Source organism: Delphinus delphis, chromosome 11 (genome assembly GCF_949987515.2).
Source record: "Delphinus delphis chromosome 11, mDelDel1.2, whole genome shotgun sequence".
Classification (NCBI taxonomy): Eukaryota; Metazoa; Chordata; class Mammalia; order Artiodactyla; family Delphinidae; genus Delphinus; species Delphinus delphis.
The window spans coordinates 82961591-82973157 of NC_082693.1; positions in this window are offsets into that span (position 1 = coordinate 82961591).

Consider the following 11567-nt stretch of genomic DNA (forward strand, 5'->3'; position numbering starts at 1 on the left):
GTGCGAACAGACTGACTGAAACCTTCTGTAAATGTTGGACATGGAGATAAGATATCTTTGAAGTATTACTTATTTTACAGAGAATGCTTTTAACTTTTCACCATCAAATATGATGTTTGCTCTAGATTTTTATGTAGACACCCTTTATAATTTGCAGGAAGTTCTTTTCTATTTCTGGCTTACTAATAACTTTTGTCATGAATTGTTGAATGTTATTGAATACTTTTTCTGTATCTATTGAAACGATCATACTTTTTCTCCTTCAGTGTTTCATTGAGAAAATGAACAGATTGTTCTCATGTTAAAGCAACCATGTGTTTATGAAACAAATCTTTTAAAATATTATTGTATTCAATTTGGTAATATTTGATTTATATATTTTTCATTTATTATCATGAGTGAGATTGATCTGTAATTTCCCTATCTTCTATTGCCTTTGTCTTCCAAGGCATTAAGGTTGTACTAGCTTCATAAAATGAAGCAGGGGGCAGGGTTTATTCCTTTTTTTCTTCTCCTGTAAAGTGATGTGGGCTTGGTGTTTTGTTGGTGGGCTTAATGGCTGATTCACTTTTTTCAGAGTTGTAGGAACATTCAGCTTCTCTCTTTCTTTTTTTTTCTTTTTTTTTTTTTTGCGGTACACGGGCCTCTCACCACTGTGGCCTCTCCCGCCACGGAGCACAGGCTCCGGATGCGCAGGCCCAGCGGCTATGGCTCACAGGCCCAGCCGCTCCACGGCACGTGGGATCCTCCCGGACCGGGGCACGAACCTGTGCCCCCTGTGTCAGCAGGCGGACCCCCAACCACTGTGCCACCAGGGAAGCCCCTCTGTTTCTTTTTTAGTTTGTTTTAAGGATTTAAATTTTTATAGAATTTGTCCATTTCTCTTGTTTTCAAATATTCTAGTGTAAAGTTAGTTATGATATTTTCTTCTAAGTTTTTTAAGCCTTGCTTCATCTGTAGTTGTATTTCATTCTAATTATGCTTATTTGTGATCTCTTGGTCTCTGCCTCTCTCTCCTCTGCCTCTGTAATTTGATCACGCTTGCTATATAGGTTTATCAATTTTGCTGGCCTTTAAAAAACCTTTTGGCTTTGTTGATCTTCACTATATATTTTTTCTATTTTGTTAATTTCTGCTTTTTATTATTTCTTAAATTTGAGGTTCATTTTACTATTTTTCTAACTTACTAATTTAGAATAACTCATTAATATTTAGACTTTTAAAAAATACTGGCATTAAAGATTATACATCTCCCTTTATGTATCATTTTTATTAAGTCCCGCAATTTTTCTTTTTTTTTTGGCTGTGCCCTGCGGCATGCGGCATCTTAGTTCCCAGACCAGTGATCAAACCCTTGCCCTATGCGTTGGGAGTGCAGAGTCTTAACCGTTGGACCTCCAGGGAAATCTCTAAGTCCCACAGTTTTGATAGGTAGAATATTCAATGTTTAATTCCAAGTTTTTATAATTTTCATTATTATTTCTTCTTCAACCCGTTAATTACTTAGATATTTTTAGCATTTAGAATATATGGGAATTGAAACTTTGGGGGAGAGGATACCGAATTCCAAACAAATTGAGTTGTTGTCAGAAATCTTGTTCTATAAATTATAGAGTAATTGAGATCAGTATTAGGTTGAAGTATTTGCAAGTGATGATTTTCAACTGTTTTTGACATACAAATAGTAATTTAATATGGTTCAACATACAGAAAATTGCCTTATGGCCTCTGATATCTTTATTTTGTGTAAAAGTTCTGAAAATTCTTGAAAAGAATATGTAGACATTATTTTTTTTTAAATAAATTTATTTATTTTTGGCTGCAATGGGTCTTCATTGCTGCATGTGGGTTTTCTCTAGTTGTGGCGAGTGGGGGCCTCTCTTCATTGTGGTGCACGGGCTTCTCATTGTGGTGGCTTCTCTTGTTGCGGAGCATGGGCTCTAGGCATGCAGGCTTCAGTAGTTGTGACATGTGGGCTCAGTAGTTGTGCTCGTGGGCTCTATAGAGCAGGCTCAGTAGTTGTGGCGCATGGGCTTAGTTGCTCCACGGCATGTGGGATCTTCCTGGACCAGGGATCAAACCCATGTCCCCTGCATTGGTAGGTGGATTCTTAACCACTACGCCACCAGGGAAGCCCTATGTATACATTATTTTTGAAAGCAGGGTTCTGTATGTGTCTAGAGGATGAAACATGATAATATGTTGTTCAAATCTCCTGTCTTATTGATTTTTTTGTCTGCATGAACTGTCAGTTACTGAGAGAGATATTTGCAAACCTTTCACTATGATAATGGGTTTATCTAATTATATTTGTAGTTTGTAATTTTTTTTTTTTTTTTTTTTTGCGGTACGCGGGCCTCTCACTGCTGTGGCCTCTCCTGTTGCGGAGCACAGGCTCCGGACGTGCAGGCTCAGTGGCCATGGCTCACGGGCCCAGCTGCTCCGTGGCATGTGGGATCTTCCCAGACTGGGGCATGAACCCATGTCCCCTGCATCGGCAGGTGGACTCTCAACCACTGCGCTACTAGGGAAGCCCTGTAGTTTGTAATTTTTGCTTCATTTATTTTGAGCTTATGTTATTAGGACATTCAAATTAGAGATTGTTTTGTCTTTCCCATAAACCAAACTATGTGTCATGACCCTCTCTACCTTTATTAATGTGTTTATTACTATCACCTTTCCTGTATCATCTGTATGTCTTATATGTGTATGTTGAAAATATCATATAGCTGAATTTGGAATTTTTTATCTGACCTTCTTTGTCTTGGAGAGTTTAGTCCATTTACATTTATTCTGTTTACTGAATTACTAATATTCAGTACTACTGTCTTCTTTTGTGATTTTTATTTGTTCTAATATGTTTCCTCCTTCCCTTTCTTGCCTTGTGATTTACGTTTAATCTATTTCTCATTGTTTTAAAGGGTACCCTAGACATTTTAATATCATCTTCAGTTATTTACATTTAAAGTTAACCAGTATTTTTGTCCTCCTTGCAAATAATGTGAAGACCTGAAAATCCTTAACTCTGGTCACCACTATTCCTAATTTGTATGCTATTATTTTCAAAGATTTAAGTTCTATCTTGATTTTTTTAATGAAACAAATTAGGGATTATTTTATTATTTTATACAGTTAACACTGGTTTAGATTTAGCTACAAGTTTACTATTATTTTCCTCACCATTTCCTTTTATATCTGAGATCTTTCTTTGGACAATCATTTATCTTCTTTCTGAAGTACATGTTTCTGAAGTATACTAAGTTAGATGCTAATTTAGTGAAGTTCTGTTAATAATAAACTAAGCTATGTTTTGTTTTAATTAAATGTCTCTTGCTATTGTTCTTGAAAATTACTTTCATGACTATAAAATTACTCAGTTGACAATTGTTTTCCCTTAGTACTTTATTATTGCTTCAATTCTTCTGGTTTTCATTGTTACTGCAGAGAATTCAGCTGTTGGTTTTAATCATGATTCCTTTATATGTAATCTCTGTATTGTATCTAGCTGCTTTTAAAATCTTCTCTTTGACTTCATTGTTCTGGAGTTTTACATGATGTGTCTGGGCATGAATTTCTTATAATTTATCCTGGCTTAGATTCTTGAATCTGAGGGTTGATGTTTTTCATGAATTCTGGAAAAGTATTAGTTATTATTTCTTTGAATATTTCTTCTCCCCTGTTCTCTTGTTTTTTCTTCTGGAATTACCAATAGATATATATTGGGCCTGCCTGCTCACTCTATCCTCCATATCTTATAACCTCTGTTTCCTATTTTTCTCTTTCTCTCTGTGTGCTGCACTTTAAATAATTCCTTCAGAGTTGTATTCCAGTTCACCAGTACACTTTCACTTGTATTTAATCTGCTGTTTAACCTGTGTATTGAGCTTTGAATTTAACTTCTTATATTTTTTAAAAGTTCTAGTTGGTTTCTTTTCAGATCTGCCTGGTTCAATTACGGTTTTCTATTTTTTATTCATATTTTCAATCTATTTTATTGTCTTAAATCTATTAAACATTTGTTTATTTTTATCTTTAAACATTTTATATTTGTACCTAGTTATTCAAGTGTCTCCTATATTTGCTTATTTGATTCTGCAGTTTGTTACTTCTTCTGATCCTAGCTCATAATGTCTTCTTCATGTGTTTAGTGAATTTTTATTTTGTTCCTGTATTCATTGAGCTGCATCCAAAGGAAAATTTGAAATTCCTGTGTTTTCTTCTGCCAGGTGCCTGGAGCAGTACCAATCCAGGACCACTTTATTTTATGGGTTTTTTTGGCCATGTCGGGTCTTATTTGAGGCATGCGGGATCTTCGTTGCGACATCTGGATCTTTCGTTGCAGTGTGGGCTGTTCGTTGTGGCACGTGGGCTCTGTAGTTGTGGCACACGAGTTCTAGAGCGTGTGGGCTCTGTAGTTTGCGGCACATGGGCTCTCTAGTTGAGGCGCGTGGGCCCAGTAGTTGAGGCATATGGGCTTATTTGCCCTGCGGCATGTGGGATCTTAGTTCCCCGACCAGGGATTGAACCTGCGTCCCCTGCATTGGAAGGCAGATTCTTAACCACTGGACCACCAGGGAAGTCCTTCCAGGGCCACTTTAAACCAAAATTTCTTCTTGCAGTTTTTCAGGCCACAGAGTTAGTGCAAGTACCAAACTAAGCGAGTATTCTTTTGTCATTAGGAGTTCTCTGGTGTGTGTGTGTGTGTGTGTAATTCCCTTCCCCCCACCCCCCCACTTCTTCTCAGAGCCATTCCTGACACAGGCATGTTTCCTTCTACGGCCCACATGTGCTGTCTTCTCTTCCAGCACATGTGGGCCATTAAAACCAGGTGCTAAGCCACCAGGAATTCACAGAATCTCTGAGCAAATGCAGGCTCTAATCCTTGTTAACCCCTGTGGAATATTGCACTTTCTCTTTTCTGGCCTTCTGTGGTTTTTCTTATTTTACCACCAGTCCAGCCATACTTAGCATTTTCAGTTTTTTACTGAGAGGTGTTCTCTATACAAGTAGTCTGCCATATTGCTGGAAATGGACGTCTCAATTCATTCTTTAGTGGCATCTCTGCAAGGGAATTTGAATCCATTTGCACAAAATGTATATGGTATTGCATATTAAATTATTTCCTTTTAAACTCGTGTTATGGGGCTATATTTCAAATTCTTAAATGGTGCTGTTTAATATTCTGATTTCTTTAAATATATTTGATCAGAGTTGGGTGTAGTTAGCTGCTAATTCTCTTGGGGACTATTTAAATCTAATAAGGTACATGTTTCCTGAGAGTGTATTTATAAATAAAAGACTTCGAAGTCCTCTGACTTCTTTGCTCTTAGGGCTGCCTTATTTTTTTAATGTTGTTAATTGTGCCCTGGTTTGTTTCCCAGGGTATGAACCTGCTTTGGAGGTGGCTGTTTAATCTAAAAATGTCCTCATTAATGGTAACCTTTTTTCTTAGCTGTTGTTCTGGAAGTGTAATAAATATTAACAATTATGTATTTTGTTTTAAATTTCCACCAGATGAATTGGTTTGGCTGATCTTCACCCAAAATTGGGACCAAATCCAAACCATTTTGACAGTTTAGAAAACTTAGTTAATGTTTTCCTTTATTTTGCTTAAATTGTCATAGTCTCTGAACATTATGAGGTTTTCCCATAACCATTTAATTACGGAGATAGTTTCCAATTTTTTTAAATGATAATTTTTTTTAAACATTGGTTACTCTGATGTGCAATGGAGCATAGTAGATTTCTTTTCCATCGATGCTGAAAATTAAGTGTCCCCAAGTGGTAGAAAGGAACTTTGAAGAAGAAAAACTATTGCCAGATGGGCTTGGGTGGTTCAGAAAACCTTGGAAAGGCAAAAAGTTTATATCAAATGCAATCTTCATTTTCTGAAGAACTACTACTAACACCATATATTTGTAAATCACTTTTTTGAAATTCTCTTTCCTTTAATTAACATATCTTTGCCATGTGATGCCAATAAATTCAATGCAACCCAAATTAGAGATTGGTCATTATTTTACTTAGAACTCTGACTTCCTTAATGGCTAATTTTATGAGTCTTAAAACCAAGATTGCTCATTTATATTATCAAGATATAAACTTAGAATTCCTACTCAAATTTATACAGTGAAAAACCCATATACCTCCACCTAGATTCTACCATTAATTTATTAGTGTATTTGTTTTATTATCTGTCCATCTTTCTATCCCTCTAGTAATCATCTTGTTCTTTTAATGCACTTCAAAATATATTACATACATTAGTACACTTTCTATGAATTACTTCAACATGCATGTCATTAACTAGCTTTTAATATTTGTTTAGTTTTTTTCTTTTAAGGTAAAATTTACAAAAAATTTACAAATCACAAGTGTATGTTTCCTGAGTTTTGATAAATGCATATACCTATGTAACCTACACTCAAGATAAGACATTGTCATCACCCCAGAAAGTTATCTCTTGCCTCTTCATAGTTAATTGCCACTACTCACCCACCTCCACTCCTCACCCCAACCTTCAGCTCTGAGGAAATCACTGTTCTGATTTTTCCCACTGTGAATTAGTTTTGCCTGTTTTGGAATTATGCAGTATGTAATCTTTTGTGTAAGGCTTCTTTCACTCAACATGTTTGAGACATGAAGATATCCCCCTATACTTTGTCTAAAAGCTTTATGGTTTTCACTTTTACATTTAGGTCCTTGATCCACTTCAAATTAATTTTTGTGTGTGGTGTGAGTGTGAGGTAGGGATTAAGTTCCTTTTCTCATATGGATGTCAAGCTGTTTAGGCACCATTTGTTGAAAAGATTCTCCTTCCCCTATTTTGTTGCTTTGGTGCCTTTATCAAAAATTAAGTGACCAAAATACAGACTTATTTTTGGGCCCTCTAATTTGTTTATTGATCTAACTGGTGCTTATCTCAGTACCATATTATCTTGATTACTGTAGTTTTAGAGTAATATTGAAGTCAAGAGTGTAAATGACTCAACTCGGTTCATTTTCAAAACTGATTTGGATATTCTATGTCTCAACAAATTTCATCTTTGAAATTGTAGTGTATATTTTCTTATCACACTGGAATTATTAAACTAGAAATGAATAACAGAAAAATACTAAGACTATCTACAAATGTTTAAACATTAACCAACATACTTTTGAATAATGTGTGGTTCAAGAAAACAATCACAATATAAATTAGAAGATATTTTGAACTGGTGTTAATGAAAACACAGCATAACTTGTGGGATTCAGTTAATACGTGCTTATAGGGAAATACATAGCTCTAAAATGCATATTTTGGAAAATAAAAAAGATTGGAAACGTCAGTGATTTAAGCTTACATCTGAAGGAATTAGTGAAAGAATAGCAAAGTAAACCCAAAGAAAATATAAGGAATTATTAAATATAAGAGCAGGAATCAATAAAATAGAATGCAATCATACAATAGAAAAATTTAACGAAGATAAAAGATTAGTAAATTGATGACTTGTAGCAAGACTGATCAAGAAAGAAGGACACACAACTAATATCAGGTACGTAAAAAGGGAACATTGCTACAGATCTTATAGACATTAGATAGTGAGTATTATGAACAACGTTTTGCAAAGAAATTGTCAAATTTAGATGAGATGGATCAAGGATTGGCAAAACGTTTTTCTATAAAGGTCCACATGGTAAATATTTCACGCTTTGTGGATTATACAGTTGCATCTGCTCAACTCTTCCGCTGCAGCACAAAATCAGCCATGCACAATATGTGATGATTGGGTATGGCTGTGTCCCAGTAAAACTTTATTTACAAATATAGACAGCCTGAGGGCCATAGTTTGCTGACCCCTGAACTAGACAAATGCTGTAGACAAAGAGACATAAGACTGGCACAAGAAGAAATAGAAAATCTAAATATTTCTATATCTATTAAGGAAATTGAATCTATAAATTAAAACGCTTTGTCACAAAGAAAACTCTAGGCCCAAATGACTTCGCTGTTAAATTCTTCCAAACAATAATAACAATCTTACAAAAAGTGTCAGAAAATAAGAAAAGAGGAACAGTTTCTGTGTAGCTCTGTAATGTATCAACTTGCCTAGCCTCAGGTACACTTTCCAAAATTTCTGTCCTTCTAGTTGGAGTGGGCCACAAGAGACATTTTTTGTGTGAGATTTGGAGGATAGAAATGAAGCAGCGGCCATTTTGTAACTCATACATGGTATTGCTTACCTGTCGGCTCACCTGGTTGGCTTGGGGCAGCAGTCAGACCTGCAATTCCCCTGAACCCACTTTCTATTTCTCTGACTCCTGGGATATGTGCATGTGTGTAGTTCTGTGATAAAGGGCACTAACTTTCCTGCAGGACATCCATACCATCAATGTCAGATGCAGCAAGATCTGGTCAGAGTTTCAGTCTGTCCTTACTGGTTTCAACTTGCTTGTGGATTCTAGCTTGTCCTTGCTCTTCCCTACTTTACATCCATCTTTCCTTTTCAACTGTCTGAGGCCCTGTGGACTCCAGCAACAGATGAAAGAATCTTATGAAGACTGCTTAATTAGCTTCCACAGTTGCACAATATCAAATCCCTGTAACAAATCGTGTATGTTTATATATAAGTATACATGCATATATGTGTGTGTGGTTCTGTTTCTCTGATTGAATCCTGATACATTTACTTACTCTTTTTATGAGTCTAGCATAAACTTGGTACCAAAACCTGACCAGGACGTTATAAGAAGGGAAAATTATAGGCCAATCTTTCTCATGAACATAGATGTAAAAATTCTAAACAAAATATTATCAAACAATCCAGTTATATGAAAAAGGTCACATTTCACGACGAGATGAAGTTTATTTCGGCATTGTAAAGTGGTTTAACTTTTTAAAACATCAATTAAATTCAGCACATTAAATGAATAAAGGAGAAAAGACATGATCGTCTCAATAAATGAAGAAAAGCACAGTGATCAGCTGTGTCCAATGCTGCTGGGTGAGTAAGATGAGAACTGAGAATTTATCTTTGATTTGGACGCGTGCTAGCCGCTGGTGACCTTAATGAAGTTTCTCAGTGACTCTGGTAGAGACCAAATCCCAATGGGAGAGGATTTAAGAAAGAATGGGAAGAGAATAAGTGGCAATGGTGAATATAAGCAATATGCCAACAGTTTACACTGAGGAATGCAGAAAAATTGGGCTGCGGGCAGAAAAGGGTGTGGCGCCAAGGGAAGATTTCTTTTTAAAATGGAAGACATTATAGCATGGTGATAAAGCAAGAGAAAGAAGGGGCATGCTGAATTTGTGGGACTGAACTAACAGGAGGTTTTACAAGCTATTGACTGGAGTAAAAATGAGATTCATTCCCCTTCCCAACACTTAAGTATGTGTGGTGGTAAAAAGATCACTGAAGTGGAGAAGGCCAGAAGGGTGTTGATTACGCAGAAGAGTGGAAAGGGAGGAGAGGGGAAGCACAGAGCCATTTGGAGATGAGAGTGTGTGGGCGATAGATGACTAGAGTGGCTCGTATTTGGATGGAGAGCAAGGATAACGGTATATGGAGTGGTAGATTTGTCTGGCAAGAGAATTAGTCCTGGCGTTTCCTTAGAAAGGGGTTTCTCTCTCTCTCTCTCTCTCTCTCTCTCTCTCTCTCTCTCTCTCACGTTTATGTAGTTGGCAGGGAAGGATATCTCCTGGTGGGCATTTATGCCACTCAAAATTCAGCAGTTGGAATTAGGAGGTTACACTTCTGAAAGAGTTTGAATCTGTATGCTGAGTTGTCTCCATTCTTTCCAGGAAGAATCAATTTTAGTCTGTCTTTAATTTGAGGGTTCAGAGGAGAGATTGAAGGCTTCCAGAACCCAGCCTTGCATGGAGTGCTTAGAGATTCTTCATGTATATGGGGCTCAGCTGAGAGTTGTGGAGACCATAAAGCTCTTCAATTTTGCTCTAACAGTGGGGTTGGGTAGGGGTTCTTCCCACCATGCTCAGTGCAGTGGATTTGTGGGATGGTAGGTGGGAGATGTGGGGAGAGTTGCTGATGCTTAACAGGAATTAGTCCAGTGAATATGAGACCAGGTGAGTAGGAACATTGGTATCCTCAAACTTTGTTCCACTGTTGCAACTGCTAAATGTGGGTTAATTGATTTAAATATTTATATTGCTATAGTATGTATTTGAGTTATGGGCCTGCCTTGCATACACTTTCCTCCTTTTAGTTAACTGTGTCAACACTTGAATTCATCTCTGTCTACGAAGGCTAGTGGACTGGCTTTTCCCTGAGTCTCATAACTAGATGATATGTTGCTATTAGTGTCATATAAGCACAATTAATAACATTTTTAAACAGCCAAATGAAGAGCCAGTCTAGTGAATTACGCATTACCAGTTTTTAGAGCTTAGACTAATATCTTGATAATTGCCTTAAAACTTTAATGCAACAAATCAAGGTAAAAGTAACATCAAGAGTTATATGAACATGCTTGAGATTATGTTTCTGGCCAAATTTTTCAATTTCTTGCCAAGATGATTCTTGGATATTGTTTTGATTCTTGGCAATTTTGGAGTCGTATGATAGCATCCTTCCAAAATAACAGTCTGATGATAGCTCTTGATATTGGGTTACCAAAAAGGATTATTGCATTGTATACACTGATTCATAATTTCAGGCTTCCTCACCATTTTGGTAAATACTGCATTGAATCTTCATTGTCGCACATGTTAGGAATCCTAGTATTTGTACTCTCATGACTGTCTCAAGCCCTTAGACATTCCTGATTATCATGTTGAGAACTCTAGACTCTCACATTTTGAAATGCGGTTGTTTCTCCTATGTAGGATGAATATGAGATTCAGTTTTTCTACTTCATTTTCTTCTGTTTGTGGTAGAGATTAGATAAGATAGAGGCATCTTGATATTGATTTACATGCCATTCTTTTCTTTCTATTTAGGTACAGTGCTCTTTTCTGCCATCACAAATTTGTTCATGTTATTCTCCACTCTTAGAACTCCCTCATCTTGTCTCTCCACCCATGTAAATCTCAAATATTCTTCAAGACCTTTCTCTTTTTCTTAACTCCTACTTTTGTAATGCATAATCATCCCATTTAGAAAATAATTGTTAGTTATATTTATTAGTTTATCAAGGCCCTACATATCTGCAGAAGCTTGCATTGATAGCTTCAGTCGTTCATTGTTTCCTATATCCGTACCATGTAATTTTGCTTTCCCATCTTGGGCAGGGTGACCTGCCCACTCCTTGACTTTGGCCTCAGGTAGGTGACTTGCTTTAACTAATGAAGCAGTCTTTCACATTGGGGGATTCCCTCTTGAACCTCTGCCATCACCATGAGAACATTCCCCTGCTAGCCTGCTGCAGAGAGGACCACATGGGGCAGAGCCCCAGTTGTCACAGCTGAGGCCATCCTCAGCAGACATCCTTTCAAATAACAGACTTTAGAGCAAGTCCAGCTGAGGTCAGCAGTGCTTCCTGGCAGACTCCCAGCAGACTCCAGAAACACAAGCTATAGGATGAAGTTTTGTGTGTGACATAGCATTACTGTAGCAGTAGATAATTGA